Below are 16518 nucleotides of genomic sequence, written 5' to 3'. Positions count from 1 at the left end.
GATAAGACTCTCCAGACTGATCAAGAGAAAAAAGAGAGAAAAAGCAAATTAACAGTATAAGGAATGAAAGAGGTTATATATCACTGGAGGTCCTCAGATATTAAATGAACAATAAGGGATTGTTATGATCAACTTCATTTCACTAAATTTAGTGATGAAATGGATAAATTCTTTGAAAGCTATAAACTACCAAAGCTTTCTGAGGAAGAACCATATAACCTGGATAGTCTCATATCCATTAAAAGGGACTTCCCTGGTGGCTCAGTGGTAAAGAACCCACCTGCCAACGTGGGAGACTTGGGTTTGACCCCTGATCTGGGAAGATCCCACATGCTGCTATAGAGCAACTAAGCCAGCTGTTGAACCTGTGGTCTGAAGAGCCTGGGAGCCCTGCTGAACCTGTGTGCTGCAGCTACTGAAGCCCATGCAGCCTAGCACCCAGCTCCACAACAAGGGGAGCCACCACAGTGAGAAGCACACACGCCGTAGCTAGAGAGCAGCCCCTGCTTGCTGCAGTTAGAGAGAAGCCCATGCAACAACAGAAATCTGGCACAGCCAAAAATAAGGAAGTAAACAAAATTATTAAAAAGAACAGAAATTGAATTTGTAGTTAAAAATCCCATGAAGAGACAGCTACATGTAAAAGGAGGAAATCAGAACACTTCCTAACACCATACACAAAGATAAACTCAAAATGGGTTAAAGACCTAAATGTAAGACCATAAACTATAAAACTCTTAGAGGAAAACATAGGCAGGACACTCAACGACATAAATGAAAGCAAGATCCTCTATGACCCACCACCTAGAGTAATAGAAATAAAACCAAAAATATACAAGTGGGACCTAATTAAACTTAAAAACTTTTGCACAGCAAAGGAAACTATAAACAAAGTGAAAAGACAACCCTCAGAATGGGAGAAAATAGTAGCAAATGAAACAACTAACTAAAGGATTAATTCCAAAAATGTACAAGCAGCTTGTACAACTCAATACCAGAAAAACAAACAACCTAATCAAAAAGTGGGAAAAAGACCTGAATAGACATTTCTCCAAAGAAGACATACAGATGGCTAGCAAACACATGAAAAGATGCTCGACATCGCTCGTTATTAGAGAAATGCAAAGCAAAACTACAATGAGATATCACCTCACACGGGTCAGAATGGCCATCATCAAAAAGTCTACAAACAATAAATGCTGGAGAGGGTGTGGAGAAAAGAGAAACCTCTTGCAGTGTTGGTGGGAATGTAAATTGATACAGCCACTATGGAAGACGGTAGGGAGATTCCTTAAAAAACTAGGAATAAAACCACCACATGACCCAACAATCCCACTCCTAGGCATATACTCTGAGGAAAGCAAAATTGAAAAAGACACATGTACCCCAATGTTCACTGTAGCACTGTTTACTGTAGCTAGAACATGGAAGCAACGTAGATGTCCACTGACAGATGAATGGATAAAGAAGTTGTGGTACATATACACAATGAAATATTACTCAGCCATAAAAGGAACATATGAGTCAGTTCTAATGAAGTGGATGAACCTAGAGCCTATTATACAGAGTGAAAGAAGTCAGAAAGAGAAAGATAAATATTGTATACTAATGCATATATATAGAATTTAGAAAGATGATACCAAGAATTTATCTGCAGGGTAGCAGTGGAGAAACAGACACAGAGAACAGACTTATGGACATGGGGAGAGGAGAGGAGAGGGTGTGATGTACGGAGAGAGTAACATGTAAACTTACATTACCATATGTAAAATAGAGAGCCAATGGGAATTTGCTGTATGTCTCTGGGAACCCACACAGGGGCTCTGTATCAACCTAGAGGGGTGGGATGGGGAGGGAGATGGGAAGGAGATTCAAGAGGGAGGGGACATATGTATACCTACGGCTGATTCATGTTGAGGTTTGACAGAAAACAACAAAATTCCGTAAAGCAATTATCCTTGAATTAAAAATTATATAAATTAATAAACAAAATCCCATGGAGAAAATTCTAGGTAAAATTCACTGGTAAAATCTATCAAACATTTAAGAGTGAAATAATATCAGTTCTACACAAACAACTACAGACTGATGTTTCTCATGAACATAAATATACAAATCCTTAAAAATATTAACAAAGTAAATTCAGCAATAAATAAAAAGAGTGAATACATCATGACCCAGCAGAGCTTATTTCAGGATTGCTAGGCTGATTTTGAATGCAACATTAAGATGTAAAATTTACCACAGCAACAGATAAATAAAAAAGATCATTTCAGTAGATGTAGAAAGAAAAAATCATTGACAAAATCTATTAACTATTTATGATGAAAACTCTGAGGAAACCCAGAGTAGAAGGGAACTTTCTAAACCTGATAAAGGATTTAATACTTAATAGTGAAAGGCAATGGCAACCCACTCCAGTACTCTTGTCTGGAAAATCCCATGGATGGAGGAGCCTGGTAGGCTGCAGTCCATGGTTCACTAAGAGTCGGGCACGACTGAGTGACCTCACTTTCACTTTTCACTTTCATGCATCGGAGAAGGAAATGGCAGCCCACTCCAGTGTTCTTGCCTGGAGAATCCCAGGGACAGGGGAGTCTGGTGGGCTGCCGTCTATGGGGTCGCACAGAGTCGGACACGACTGACGTGACTTAGCAGCAGCAGCAGCAGCAGTGAAATACTGGGAGAAGGAAATGGCAACCCACTCCAGTATTTTTGCCTGGAGAATCCCAGGGACAGGGGAGTCTGGTGGGCTGCCATCTATGGGGTCGCACAGAGTCGGAAACAACTAAAGCAACTTAGCAGCAGCAGCAGCCGTGAAATACTGACTTCTTTATTCCTAAGATTGGGAATAAGGCAAAGATGGTCTATTCTTGCAATTTCTAATTAGCAGTGTATTGTTGAATCTAGCCAGTGTGATATGGCAAGAAAAAGAATTTAAGTGTATTTAGATTAGAAGAAATAAGACTATCTTTACTCATAGACAGTATGATATATTTGGTAGAAAACCCCAAAGATTTTACCCAAAAAAGCTACTAGATTTAACGAGTGATTTTAGTAAGATTACAGAGTATAGGCATTAATTGTTTTTCTGTAAGCTAGTGATGGACAATTGGAAATCAAAACTTACAACCTATACCATTAATAAGAGAATCTTAAACCATGAAATATTTGGTGATAAATGTAGCAAAATATATGTAAGATTTATATGCTGAAAGCTATAAAACATTGATGAGAGAAATCAAAGTAGACCTAAATAAATGAAAATATACCATGCTCATATACTCAAGACTCAGAAGTGTCACAATGTTAATTCTCTCCAAATTGCTCTGTATGTTCAATACACAATCCTGTAGATCCCAGTAGGCTTTTGGGTAGAAGTCAATAATCTGACTGTGAAATCTATGTAGGAAAGAAAAAGATTAAGAAAAGCTAGAGCAATTTATGAAAAAGAAAGTGTAGTTAGAAGACTTGGACTCCCTGATTTTAAGAGCTACTAGAAAGCCATAATAATTAAGACAACATTGTACTGGTGATAGGATTGACACCAGATCAATGGAACAGAATAGAGAGTGAAGAAATAAATCCACAGTTTGCAGTTAATTTTGAACAAAGATGCTAAGAGAAGTCAATGGAAAAGGAATAGTTTGTCAACAAATGATGCTAGAACCAGTGGTGCTGCTGCTGCTGCTGCTAAGTCGCTTCAGTCGTGTCCGACTCTGTGCGACCCCATAGACGGCAGCCCACCAGGCTCCCCCGTCCCTGGGATTTTCCAGCCAAGAACACTGGAGTGGGTTGCCATTTCTTTCTCCAATGCATGAAAGTGGATATCCGTATGTAAAAAACAACAAATAAACTAATTCCTTTCACTATTGTAGAAACTCAACTCAAAATGAATCATATACCATAACATAAAACCTAAAACTATAAAACTTCTAGGAAAAAAAAAAAATGGGAGAAAATCTTTGTGGCCTGGGGCCAGGCAAAGATTTCTTAAATGACATAAAAAAACATAAAATATAAAATATTAACATTTCTATTCTTTGAAGACATTTCAGAAAATGAAAAACTAAGCCACAGACTGAGATAATATTTATTATGATTAATATGATTAATATGAGATAATCACATGTTAAAGGACTTGGTAACTAGAAATATAAGGAACTATGAAAACTCTAACAATCTAATTTTAAAAATGGACAAAAAAATGGGCAAAATATTTGAATAAGCACTTCAGTAAGGAAGATATACAGATGACAAATAAGCATGAGAAAATATGCTCAAAATCATTAGTCATTAAGAAATGCAAATTAAAATCACAATGCAGTACTACTATATACCTGTTAAAATACTTCAAAAAACAAAAACAAAAATCTTGACATTACCGAATACGGACAAAGATACGAGCATACAGAGCACCTTGAATTCTCCTACGTACTGATGGAAATGCTATTAATAGTATCGCCACCATGGAAAACAGTTTCTTATAAACATCTGCTTTAACCATATGACCCAGCAGTCTTTCTCTTAGGTATTCTCTTTACCCAAATAAATGATATATATCAGTGCAAAAATCTGAAAATATTTTTAGTGGTTTAATTCATAATCACCAAACACCAGAAACAGCCCAGACAGGTCTGGGTTATAGTAGTAACTAGTTGTTCTTTTAAATTCAATTTATTTATCACAGAGCTTCAAATACAGCTTAACAAGTTAAAAAAAAAAAAAAAGCTGTAAGGGGCCCTTATGTCTAATATTTAACATCTTCATTTTATAAATCAGAGAATCTTATCATCTTATCTCTCTTCTAGAAACAGTAATGCTTTGTTTCCCACTTGTTTGCTTCAGGACTTTCAAATGCCAGTGAGCGCATTCTCGTTTTGCCCTATTAGCTCACTGGCCAAAGGTCAGCAAATCTTTTCTATAAAGAGCCAGATAGTAATATTTTAGGTTTTATGGGCCCTACAGTCTCTGTGGCAACTACTCAATCAGCCATAGCATAAAGGAGCCTTAAACAATTTGTAAACAAATGGGTAAGGTTGCAGTTCAATACGATTCGTTTACAAAACCAGATGGAGGGTCACAGGCCTTAGTTTGCCATCCCCTGATCTGCCCCTTTCCCTTTGCTCCTTAGCCTCAGGACTCAAGGCTGGTGCTACCAGTAGGATGAGGGTTTTAGAGGAAGGGTCAGAGAGCAGTCTCCTCATAAAGCAGGGTTTTCTCGAACTAGTATAAGGCATTGACCCCTCTTAAATGCAAGTAATACTTTCATTAACCTCCATTTCTGACTTCAGGATTATTATAATATCATAGAAGTATATAGAATTATGTGCTAAGTAACTTCAGTCATGTCTGACTCTTTGTGACCCTATGGACTATATAGCCTGCTAGGCTCTTCTTTCCATGGGATTTTCCAGGCAAGAATACTGCAGTGGGTTGCCATTTCCTCCTCCAGGGGATCTTTCCAACACAGGGATTGAACCCGAGTCTCTTATGTCTCCTGCATTGGCAGGCAGGTTCTTTACCAAAAAGTAGTTAATAACTCTTCGTTTTAAACCATACTTACGAAACCATAAAAGTGGGTTGTATTTATAAATAACACAATACTATTCAAATTAATTATTCTAATATTATAGATGATAATTTGTTAAATTAAACTATTACTTGCAATATAAATATACTAACTTACGGTATAGCTTCTTTTGAATTATGTGTGTGTGTGAGTGTGTGTGTGTGTGTGTATTTACTGTAGTTCACGTGATGCCTCAACTTTGAACTACTGTAAAATCTTTTTCTCTTTGGGAAGGATGACATCAATTGGTCTTCACCTGGGCGTGAATGCCTTTACATTTGAATTCTGCCGTTACTTTTTATCATTCAGTTCAGTTCAGTTCAGTCCAGTTGCTCAGTCATGTCTGACTGTTTGTGACCCCGTGAACCGCAGCACACCAGGCTTCCCTGTCCATCACCAACTACCGGAGTCCACCCAAACCCATGTCCATCGAGACGGTGATGCCATCCAACCATCTCATCCTCTGTCGTCCCCTTCTCCTCCTGCCCTCAGTCTTTCCCAGCATCAGGGTCTTTTCAAATGAGTCAGCTCTTCGCATCAGGTGGCCAAAGTATTGGAGTTTCAGCTTCAACATTAGTCCTTCCAGTGAATACCCAGGACTGACCTCCTCTAGGATGGACTGGTTGGATTTCCTTGCAGTCCAAGGGACTCTCAAGAGTCTTCTCCAACACCACAGTTCAAAAGCATCAATTCTTCTGTGCTCAGCTTTCTTTATAGTCCAACTCTCACATCCATACATGACTACTGGAAAAATCATAGCCTTGACTAGACGGACCTTTGTTGACAAAGTAATGTCTCTGCTTTTAATATGCTGTCTATTAGACTCTGACAATGAAAGTTGTGCCACTTGGCATCACTTGACTGAAAATACACATTAACATCTGGTGTCAGTTTTCAATTATAAAATGCCTATACTAATACAGATTTTGAGGCCATCATTGAAATGGAAACATAAAATTTAAAAATTCTCAGAAACAATTTATAAATCTTTGAATATGTTCACTGACTATAGTTCGAGAAACATTTGTACAAGTTTTGCAGAATTTTTTTTCTGAATTTTTTGGGGGAAGTTTAAAAGATACTTTGCTCTTGGGATGTAAGATGCAAAACCTTTGTCTTTTTAATTGAAGTATAGTCAATTTACAATGTTTTGTTAGTTTCAAGTGTACTGCAAAGTGATTCAGATTATTTTCTATTATAGAAAACCTTTGTCTTTTTAAAGTGTGTCTATGCCAGTATTGGAAGAAACAGTAAGCTCTATAATTGTTTATAGATAATTGATGAAAATAACATAAAAGAATTTAAATATTACCTCTATAAAATAAATGTTGGTTATGGTTGCTTGTTATCATTGATTTCTAATTGCCATACAAAATAGTTTAGATATATTGTTAATTATGTATTAGATTAAAATAATGAGGGTTTTTTGTTTTTTTTGCCAGAAAAGACCTTTAAAATCATTTTCATTTTATAGATGACACTGATTCTGAGAGGTGACTTGACTTATTCTATTTTTAGCATAAGAGAAGACAGATGAGTGGGTACAATGCAAGGTCTTTGGGGTGCCAGTTCTTAAATTTTTTTCTTACAGTAGGAGTCTCTTTTCTGAGCTCTACAGAATGATGGTGGTGCTTCTTTGAAAATGCTTCAAAAGTGTCTTAAACAGGCCCTTAAAATGCAAAAAATGCACAAAATGCCGATAGCAATTTTTCATGTTTCAGAGAATTCAAGTTAATTTTAGTGTTGATCTATGAGTAGCATTGAAGTTTCTTGTCTCTTTCCCCTCTCTTTTCTTTTACCTTCCTTGCTTGATATTGTGCAAATGTTTTCTAGTGAAAGAGAACTAGTACTAGTTATCAGAATTTAGAGATGTGGTATTTCAAGAAAAATCAGAATGTACTGTTTAAAGGTTCTAAGAAGGAAAAGTCTTTTTTTCATTAAAAGTTGTTAAAATCCAAATTATTTTACCAAAATGTGGTTTTGACAGGTTTTTCTGTTGTTGCCATCTGTGTATTCTTGATTATGTGTTTTTTGAGAAAATGCATTGGTCTAATGTGTTGCATGATTTCTTTTGAAATATTAATGCTCATAAAATATTTAAAGCTGTTTAGAAAAGTGAATTAAAACGTGTATTTCCTATTTTCATGTTTTAAGGACATAAGAGTTTAAAATAATTAACAAATTGAAATTGTGTTTAGTGAGGCAAATATTATAAGGTTAAACTTTTCATTATTATTTGACAAAAGCATAAAAACATTTTTCTCAGTTTCATGGTAAATTCACATGGGCCAGAATTTCTTTTTCTTTATTTTTAGCTGTTCGTCTTACAAGATAGATTTAATCTTATAGGATTATACCTTATTTTAGATATTAATAAATATTGAAAATTAAAAAATATGAAAGCTAGGTCAATGCATTTAAAATAATTAAGGTTTTGTTAATTGCAAAACTATAATACAATGTTTATGACGTGAAATAGAGGGAAAAGGTACATATGAACCCAGTTTTGATATTTTTATCATAAATGTAAAAATTCAGGACTTGCATTTTCATAAAGCATTTTGTAATGAAGTTTCTCTAATTGCGAAGTTGAAATCCTGGACTCTAGATACATGTAAGTAAGCCATCAAAACTCTATAGTTATATTTTATTCTTGTATAATGTTATTATATGATTTTTCAGAAATGATACAATTTTTGGTTTGATTACTTTCATCTTAATTACTGAAAGCAAACACTATGGGAATTCTATGAGATAAGAAAAGTCTTTTACATGTTTCTTTCTTTTTTCACAAGTACCTTGTGTTTGCTAACTCACATTTGAAGTCAGAATATCCTTAACGGTACCCTATATTCATTTTGGTGGCTGAAACTAACAGTCCAGACTAAGTCTTTATTTTATTTCATTACTAACTGATAATAATTCTGGAAAAATTATATTCTTCCTTTGTGTGGCTCTTTATAATTTATAAAACTTTGTTTTTATTGTTGACTAGAGCAAAAAGCTAGGAACAGCTTAAGGTGAATGAGTGTGGGGTGATTGGCTAAATTAGTGGTAGAATACCCATACAATGGAATACTGTGCTGTTGTTAAAATGAAGGAGATAACCCAAAAATGTATTCATAAGTTGTATAGGGAAACGTTAACTCAGCTGGGGTGGGTTGCTGAGACCTAGCATGCCCCCAAGAAAGTCTGGTTTTTAGGACTACCAGCTCCTGGGAAATGAACTCAGAGCCTTTGGAACATTCTTAAGAGTGTTTTTGTATGCTGGATGCCTTGGACCACATAATACCAGTTGAATCAGATGGTTTATGCAAACAGTGTGATTTATGGTGAACACTTAACATTGCTCTGGTGTTTAGTCGCTAAGTCATGTCTGATTCTTGTGACCCTATGGACTCTAGCCTACTAGGCTCCTCTGTCCATATGGTTTTCCAGGCAAGAATACTGGATTGAGTTGCCATTTCCTTCTCCAGGGGATCTTCCTGGTCCAAGATTTGAACCCAGATCTCCTGCATTGCAGGCAGATTCCTTACTAACTGAGCTACCAGGGGACTGGAGTCTCAGTAGCTCACGTCAGTCATGCAGGCTCTGCATGTTGTGTGACTGACCCCTAATAAAAACTCTGAACACCAGAGCTTGGGCAAGCTCTCTTGGTTGACTTTACTTTTCACATGTGTTGTCACATATAAATTCTGGGAGAATTAAACACGTCCATGCAACTCCACTGTGGGATGACACCTGGAAGCTTGTACCTGGTTTCTCCTGGACTTTATTCATGTTCCTTTTCTTTTTGCTTATATCAGACTGTACCTTTTTGCTGTACTAAACCATAACTGAATGTAAAAGCTTTTCTGAGTCCTAGGAGTCCTTTCAGTGAATCATTGAGCCAGAAAGTGGTCTTAGAGACCCCTGACACAGAGGGACATTAGTAGATAGGTACAAGAATGTTTAGGACTTTTATGGCAACTTAATTTAATTGTTCAAAACTGACAAAATTTAGTTATTGGTATTTCATCAGCCTTAATTTATTGGTTTTGATCAATGTATAAGATTATTTATAAAAGATGTCAACATTAGGAGAAGCTGGGTGAAGAGCATGTAAGAACTCTCTGTATTTCTTTTTGCAACTATTTATTGGATGAATCTAAAATTATTTTTAAATAAAAAATTAAAAAGAACAGAGTGGGTTGGGTGGTTTTATATGTGTAAATTGGCTCTGGAAACTCATTAAGAAACTCTGTTGGTTGAATCTGGAGAAGGAAAGTGGGTGTTGGAAGAGGGCTTATGGTTTAATCACTGAATGTCTTCCATTTAGTCATCTGGTCCTGTAGGTGTTACCTAATACCACTTCAATTTAGATGCTACTCTTCATCTTTCAGCTAATCTGGCTCCATTTCCAGTATATACTAAGTACCATCATCAGATTAATTCCCAGCAACTTCAATGCTATCTACCCTGGTTCCAGGTGGTTAACAGTACTGGCTTTGGAGTTAGGTGTTGATTTGAATCATAGCTTCACTGTTTGCTGGTTTTATGACCTTGAGTAAGTTCCTAGTTCCAACTCTTAGTTTCCCATTTGAAAAAATGGGGACAATAATATCTGACTTATGGGGGTGTGGGGATTAAATAAGATAATGTCTGTACTGTTCTTTGTGCAGTGTTTGATACATTCAATAAGAGGTAGCCATTAATTATTAATTTTAGTAGTTACGTCATTCCACATGCTTGGTATATTTTATCTCTCGCCTCCTATTTTTTTTTTCCTTAGAAGTCTGCAAGCTCTTCAGAAGGAAAAATGTCTTACTGCTGTATCCCCTTCCAGATATTTTGCTGGTGGTTGCTGTTACCGTCTGACTCTCCTATACCTGGTTTACTCACTTATTCTTTGGATCTCAGAAAAGTCCTAATTCGATCCTCAGCAGTGTGTACAAGACTCTGTGCTAGGCACTATGAGATCATAATGATGAATAAAACATAGTCTTTGCCCTTAAGACTTATATAAATAAGTTATTTGTAGAAGACAAATGGCTCTCTATGGTATAATGGAGAATGAAATAAGTACCTTGTCTACTATTCTTTTTTTAACAGATAAGTAAATGCCTTGGTGTACTCTCTTCTCTGTCCTTTACTTGGAACTACAGATTACACACAGAGAAATAAAGAGAGGTGGCATAGATCTTCATTTTTATTGTTCAGTTGCTCAGTCATGTCCGACTCTTTGCCACCCCATGGACTGCAACACGCCAGGCTTCCCTGTCCTTCACCGTCTCCTGGAGCTTACTCAGACTCACGTCCATTGACTCTGTGATGCCATCCAAACATCTTGTCCTCTGTCCTCTTCTCCTCCTGCCTTCAATCTTTCCCAGCATCAGGGTATTTTCTAATGAGTAGCACTTTGCATTGGGTGGCCAGAGTATTGAAGCTTCATCTTCAGCATCAGTCCTTCTAATGAATATTCAGGACTGATTTCCTTTAGGATTGACTGGTTGGATCTCCTTGCAGTCCAAGGGGCTCTCAAGAGTCTTCTCCAACACCACAGTCAAAAGCATCAGTTTTTCTGCTTTCAGCTTTATGGTCCAACTCTCACATCCATACATGACTACTAGAAAAATGATAGCTTTGAGTAGATGGACCTTTGTAGGCAAAGTAATATCTCAGCTTTTTAATATGCTGTCTAGGTTTGTCATAGCTTTTCTTCCAAGGAGCAAGCGTCTTTTAATTTCATGGCTGCAGTTACATCTGCGGTGATTTTGGAGTCCAAGAAAACAAAGTCTTTCACTATTTCCATTGTTTCCCCATCTATTTGCCATAAAGTGGTGGGACCGGATGCCATGATCTTCATTTTTTGAATGTTGAGTTTTAAGCCAGCTTTTTCACTCTTCTCTTTCACTTTCATCAAGAGGCTTTCATCATAGATCTTCATAGGCTCTAGCTAAATTCTGTCTCATCTGATCTTGACCCTGATGGTCCATTCTCTTTCAAAGAGTGTGCTTTTGGAGACAGATAGTGGTTAAACTGATGAAGTATAATGCCAAAGTTGAGTTGGTAAGAACAAGTTAGAGATGAAAGAAAGCAAGTTGTAGCTGTTAGATTTTAGTGTTACTTTACATTTATTAGGCAGCGCTTTGATGTGCTTGTAGAATTTTCCAGTTGAGGATCTTAAGGTTGTAGCTGAATGGCAAACTTCAATTCTCAAGTGAGAACAGGGATGCAGAGAAATGAGGTGTTTTATCTAAGACTGCTCAAGAAGTATTTGCAGAATTGAATACTATCACTTATATCTTCTCTCCTGGATTATTATTACAGTGTCTTAATTGTTCTGTTGCTTTTCCACCCAAGTACCTATTACTGCTGCATAATATCCCAGAGTATATCTCTGATCACATCCTCTGCTCTGAAGAATTGCATGGCACCATATTTTTTTTATAGAATAAGCTACTAGACTATCATCACTATGAGGGTAGAGAACTTCTCTGTTTTGTTCACACTTGTATCCTTTGCGTCTCGAATTGGGGTACATGACACAGAATAATTGCTCTAATTGGTATATGTTGAATAATTCATTCTAAGTTCCTGATCTGATATTCAAAGTTTGCTTCCACATGGTTCTAGCTTACTTCTCCTGCCTTTTCTCTTTGGTTCTGGCTGCTGCTCTGTCCCTGGTCACCTTATGTTTATTCCAGCTGTGGATGTCCTTCATCTCTCCTTTCTAAACTTTACTCTTCTTTGTTGTCTGAGCTCTCACGTTTTCTCTTTTTCCTGAGAGTTTTGTACCACTTGATTTTTAAGTACCAGTTAATTCTACACGCAGGTTTTAATCTCCATCAGTTCTGTCTTCTTTGTAGTATACATGGTCTTGACTTCTAAATTGGAACTTTAATCATTTATTGCTTTGCAGTATTATTTAAATTTTTGTGTGTCCATGTCTGGGCTCCTTAGTTATATTAGGAAGCTTCCTGAAAACAGAGCTATATTATAGGTATACTCCAGAGCTGCCTATATAGAATAGTATCCCTGTTGATTAGTGTCCTATGTATATTTTTAGAATGATTGTATCACTTTTTCTAGTCATGCAATTTATGAAATGCATATTTAATTGTCTACTTCATGTCTTACAATACTTAAAGGGAAAACCTTCTAACATTCATTATAAAAAGTGAAAAGATACTTGGAAACTAAACTTTGATGTCTTTTGCCAACCCCTTTCCTTCTTTAAAATTGATTTGCTCATGATTTGCTAGTTCTGTACCTTTAATATGATGGAAGAACTTCTGTCAGACATCATTGATCAAGATTTTATACAAAGAGTTGTGATCATCATAGTGGGAATTTAACATTAGTGCTCTGATACATTATTACTATAATGCCTTGTTTGGAAGCTTAACAATATCGGATAATGCTCTATTTTAAGATTTTTAACTTATCAGAGGAAAGCATTGTAGATAAATTGGATCTTGAGTTTCACGGAATCAACAAACAGCTCACTGTTTAATTAAATTCAGATGAAGACTTTGAAATACAGTCTTGGCTCTATGAGAGGTTGGTCAGAGCATACTATCTTGTGTTTTTCAAAGACAAAAATTATTTCTTTGGTTCATACTGTTGTATGTTCTTTGTCTTTCTTCAGTATATCTGTTGAGTTAATTACACTTATCTTCCAAGTGCATACATATTGACATGTTGTTAGTGTTTTAGTTTTACACTTTTTAAAAAGTGTATTTAAAATCTTCATATTTAAAAAAAATTTTGTATTTTTTTGAGCTTAATTCTTTGACATTGTAAATTTTGACTTCTTTCTGGAAGCTTCCAGTTTTATAATTTCTGTTTTCCATCAGTTTATTAAGTCAAATAAATTTATTTCTCAGATAACTTATAATTTTAATAGAGTTTGAAGTCCTAGGCAAAGTTTTGCCTTAAAACAGAAAACAATTTTAATCATGGCAGTTAGACTTTTTTCCTTTATTGAGTACAAGAATTAAAGTAGGCGTTTAATTAACTGTCCAAGGTTTAAGAAAAGTTTCCAAATACTTGAGTCTGTGTAAACATGTAACAGCTGTAGTTTAAAGGTTTTATTTCCCTTCCAATACAATTAAAATAATTTATAATAGAGACTATTGAAAGTTAGATGTTTCTTATTTGAGCAGTTTTTCCTTCCCCCTTTTTAATCTTTTGTTTATCCTTGATATTGAAATATTTCAATTTCACATTTTCCTATTTGTTTTGATTCTCTTAATGTGGATTCGTCTCTGCTGGGAAATGTCTTATTAAAAGTAAGACATTAAGGAATTCTCTGATGGTCCAGTGGTTATGACTCAGCGTTCTTACTGCTGGGGCCCTAGGTTTGATCCCTGGTTGGGGAACTATTATTAATAAGATCTCACAAGCAGCATGGCATGGCCAAAAATGAAGTAAAACATTAAATTAGTTGATGGCTCTTTAATTCTTAAGACTGTTTTGATTGTTACGGGAGAGAAAAATGTATGTGGATAGAAAGAGAACAAGGGCTCCTTACCACTAGTGGTTTGAAAAACTTAAGCGGCTTCTAAAATTAAATTTTGATCATAGATGTTTGGGTTTTGAAATCCCTTTTAAGATCAAGGACCCCTTATTTAGTATTTCAGAGTTTGTGTTAATTGTTTTACTCGCAGAAGTAAGTAGTTGTTGACTTTGTAGTTTGTCATCTTGAAAGACTGTTAATTATAAATAGCTGGACCTTACTGAGCACTTAAGTTTTTGTTCGAGGTATTGTAATGAGTACATTTTAAACATTTTTCATCTAATACTTTAAATAATTTTATGAAGCAGGTTATATTATTCTTGTTTTATAGTTGAACAAATTGAGTCTTGTAAGCATTAAAGATTTTAACTTTCCCAGAATCACATGGCTCGTGAGCGAAAGGGGTAGAATTTGAACTCAGATCTGTTTGATTCCAATACACATATTTTTTATTCACAGTGGAGCACATTGTTTCTTAAAGCACTAGTCAAAATTATTCTGCTCCCTCACTTAAAAAAAAAAGAAGAAAGTTTTATTTATTTATTTTTGGCTGTACTGGGTCTTCATTGCTTTGCATGAGTTTTCTCTAGTTGCAGTGAGCAGAGGCTACTCTTCCTTGTGGTACTCAAGCTTCTCATTGCCGCAGTTTTCTCTTGTAGAGCACAGGCTCTAGGCGTGCAGGCTTCAGCAGTTGCAGCACATGGGCTCGGTAGTTGTGGTGTACAGGCTCCAGGCACTCGGGCTTCAGTAGTTGTGGCACGTGGGCTCAGTAATTGCCGCTCATGGGCTCCAGAGCATGACCTCAGTAGTTACAGCAGTACGGGCTTAGTTGCTCTGCAGCGTGTGGAATCTTCCCTGACCAGGGGTTGAGCCCGTCAGTGTCCCCTGCTTTGGCAGGCGAATTCTTATCCACGGCACCACCAGGAAAGTCCCCTTAAAAGCTGTTCAGTACTCAGAATTCTTTCTTCCAAAGCTTTTTCAGTGGAAGATTTCACACTTCACTTAATGCTTTGATTGTTGTTTGGAAGTGTAATGGTAGATGTGCTTCTATGTTAGCTGTATTGGTATTTCAAGTAAGAGAAATATTTGAGCAGTTACAGCTTGGTTGCTTTTCCACCTGCATATAAATCATACTTGTATGTTAAGGGTATAATTAATCCCTTTTATCTGCTAGTGAATGTGCAGACTTGTTGGGTTTCTATATTTTCCAGCTAGAATTGGCGAATCTTAGCCTAAATCCTGTGTTAGGTATGCTATCTTAGGAAAATAATTTCTAGACACTTGTACTTTAGACCTCTCTTAGGGAACATCTGAAGTACAGACAACCTCCTAAGATTTTGCTCTGAGGTTTAATGAAGACTTAATACATGCTGTGACTGTACGGGAGATATTTCAGTTTCACGGCATTGCCAGATGTATCTGGTAAAATTGGGTGTTCGTGATTTAATTAAAAGTTCCTAGGAACTTACAACTTAAGGTAGTTTTTATAAGCATTGGTACTCAAAGGATCTTTAATATATATATTTGAGGGAGGGACAGTTTTGACTTGAACTGAAATAAAGCCATGTTTGTAGTTATGATGACCAAGGTGCCATATTTTAAAGAAATACTGAAAATGTTATAATGTGAAGCTTTTTTTTTAATGCTCCTAGTTTAAAGTTATTGCAGTTGGTTTCATTTCCTAGACTATATTGCAGTGAATCTCTCTTTTGTTCTTCTTTATGATCTTTAGCTTAGTTTACTGGGTTGTCCAATGACATGAGATTGGTTTGCTCTGCTGCTGCTGCTGCTGCTAAGTTGCTTCAGTCGTGTCCAACTCCGTGTGACCCCATGGACTGCAGCCTACCAGGCTTCTCCATCCATGGGATTCTCCAGGCAAGAACACTGCAGTGGGTTGCCATTTCCTTCTCCAATTCGGGAAAGTGAAAAGTGAAAGTGAAGTCGCTCAGTCGTGTCTGACTTTTAGCGACCCCATGGACTGCAGCCAACCAGGCTCCTCCATCCATGGGATTTTCCAGGCCAGGGCACTGGAGTGGGTTGCCATTTCCTTCATGGTTTGCTCTAGAGCCTTAGAAATGACACTTCAGTGTTCAACAGTAGACCTCTCCTTTCACATTTCTTACCCCATCTTTGGGAGTCAATCATGTTTTGAAGAGTAAACATTTTATACAAACAGGATGATGTAGTAGAAAGTACCCCAGAATTTCAAGTCTGAAGATACGAGTTTAAGTACCAAGTATATTTCAACCAACTGTGTGATTATGGTCCAATCAGTTCTCCTTCCGGAGCCTCAGTATCCTCGTCTATAGAAAGGGCATATAAATTCCTTCTCATAAGCCTTAATGTTATTGTTACTCATAATAGTAATATTATTACTAATACAAACTATAACTAGTAGATGAATAATAGTATTCATATTATTAGTAATATTTATTGCTAATACAGA

At 36.4% G+C, this 16518-nt stretch overlaps 1 protein-coding gene across 3 annotated transcripts in view; it reads left to right on the top strand.

Annotated features, from left to right (window-relative positions):
- Positions 1-16518, top strand: part of RAD51B (RAD51 paralog B) — a 620294-nt gene that overhangs the window by 49193 nt on the left and 554583 nt on the right. The window lies entirely within an intron of this gene.

Source organism: Bos mutus, chromosome 10 (assembly GCF_027580195.1).
Source record: "Bos mutus isolate GX-2022 chromosome 10, NWIPB_WYAK_1.1, whole genome shotgun sequence".
Classification (NCBI taxonomy): Eukaryota; Metazoa; Chordata; class Mammalia; order Artiodactyla; family Bovidae; genus Bos; species Bos mutus.
This window is presented reverse-complemented; position numbering and strand designations above follow the sequence as displayed.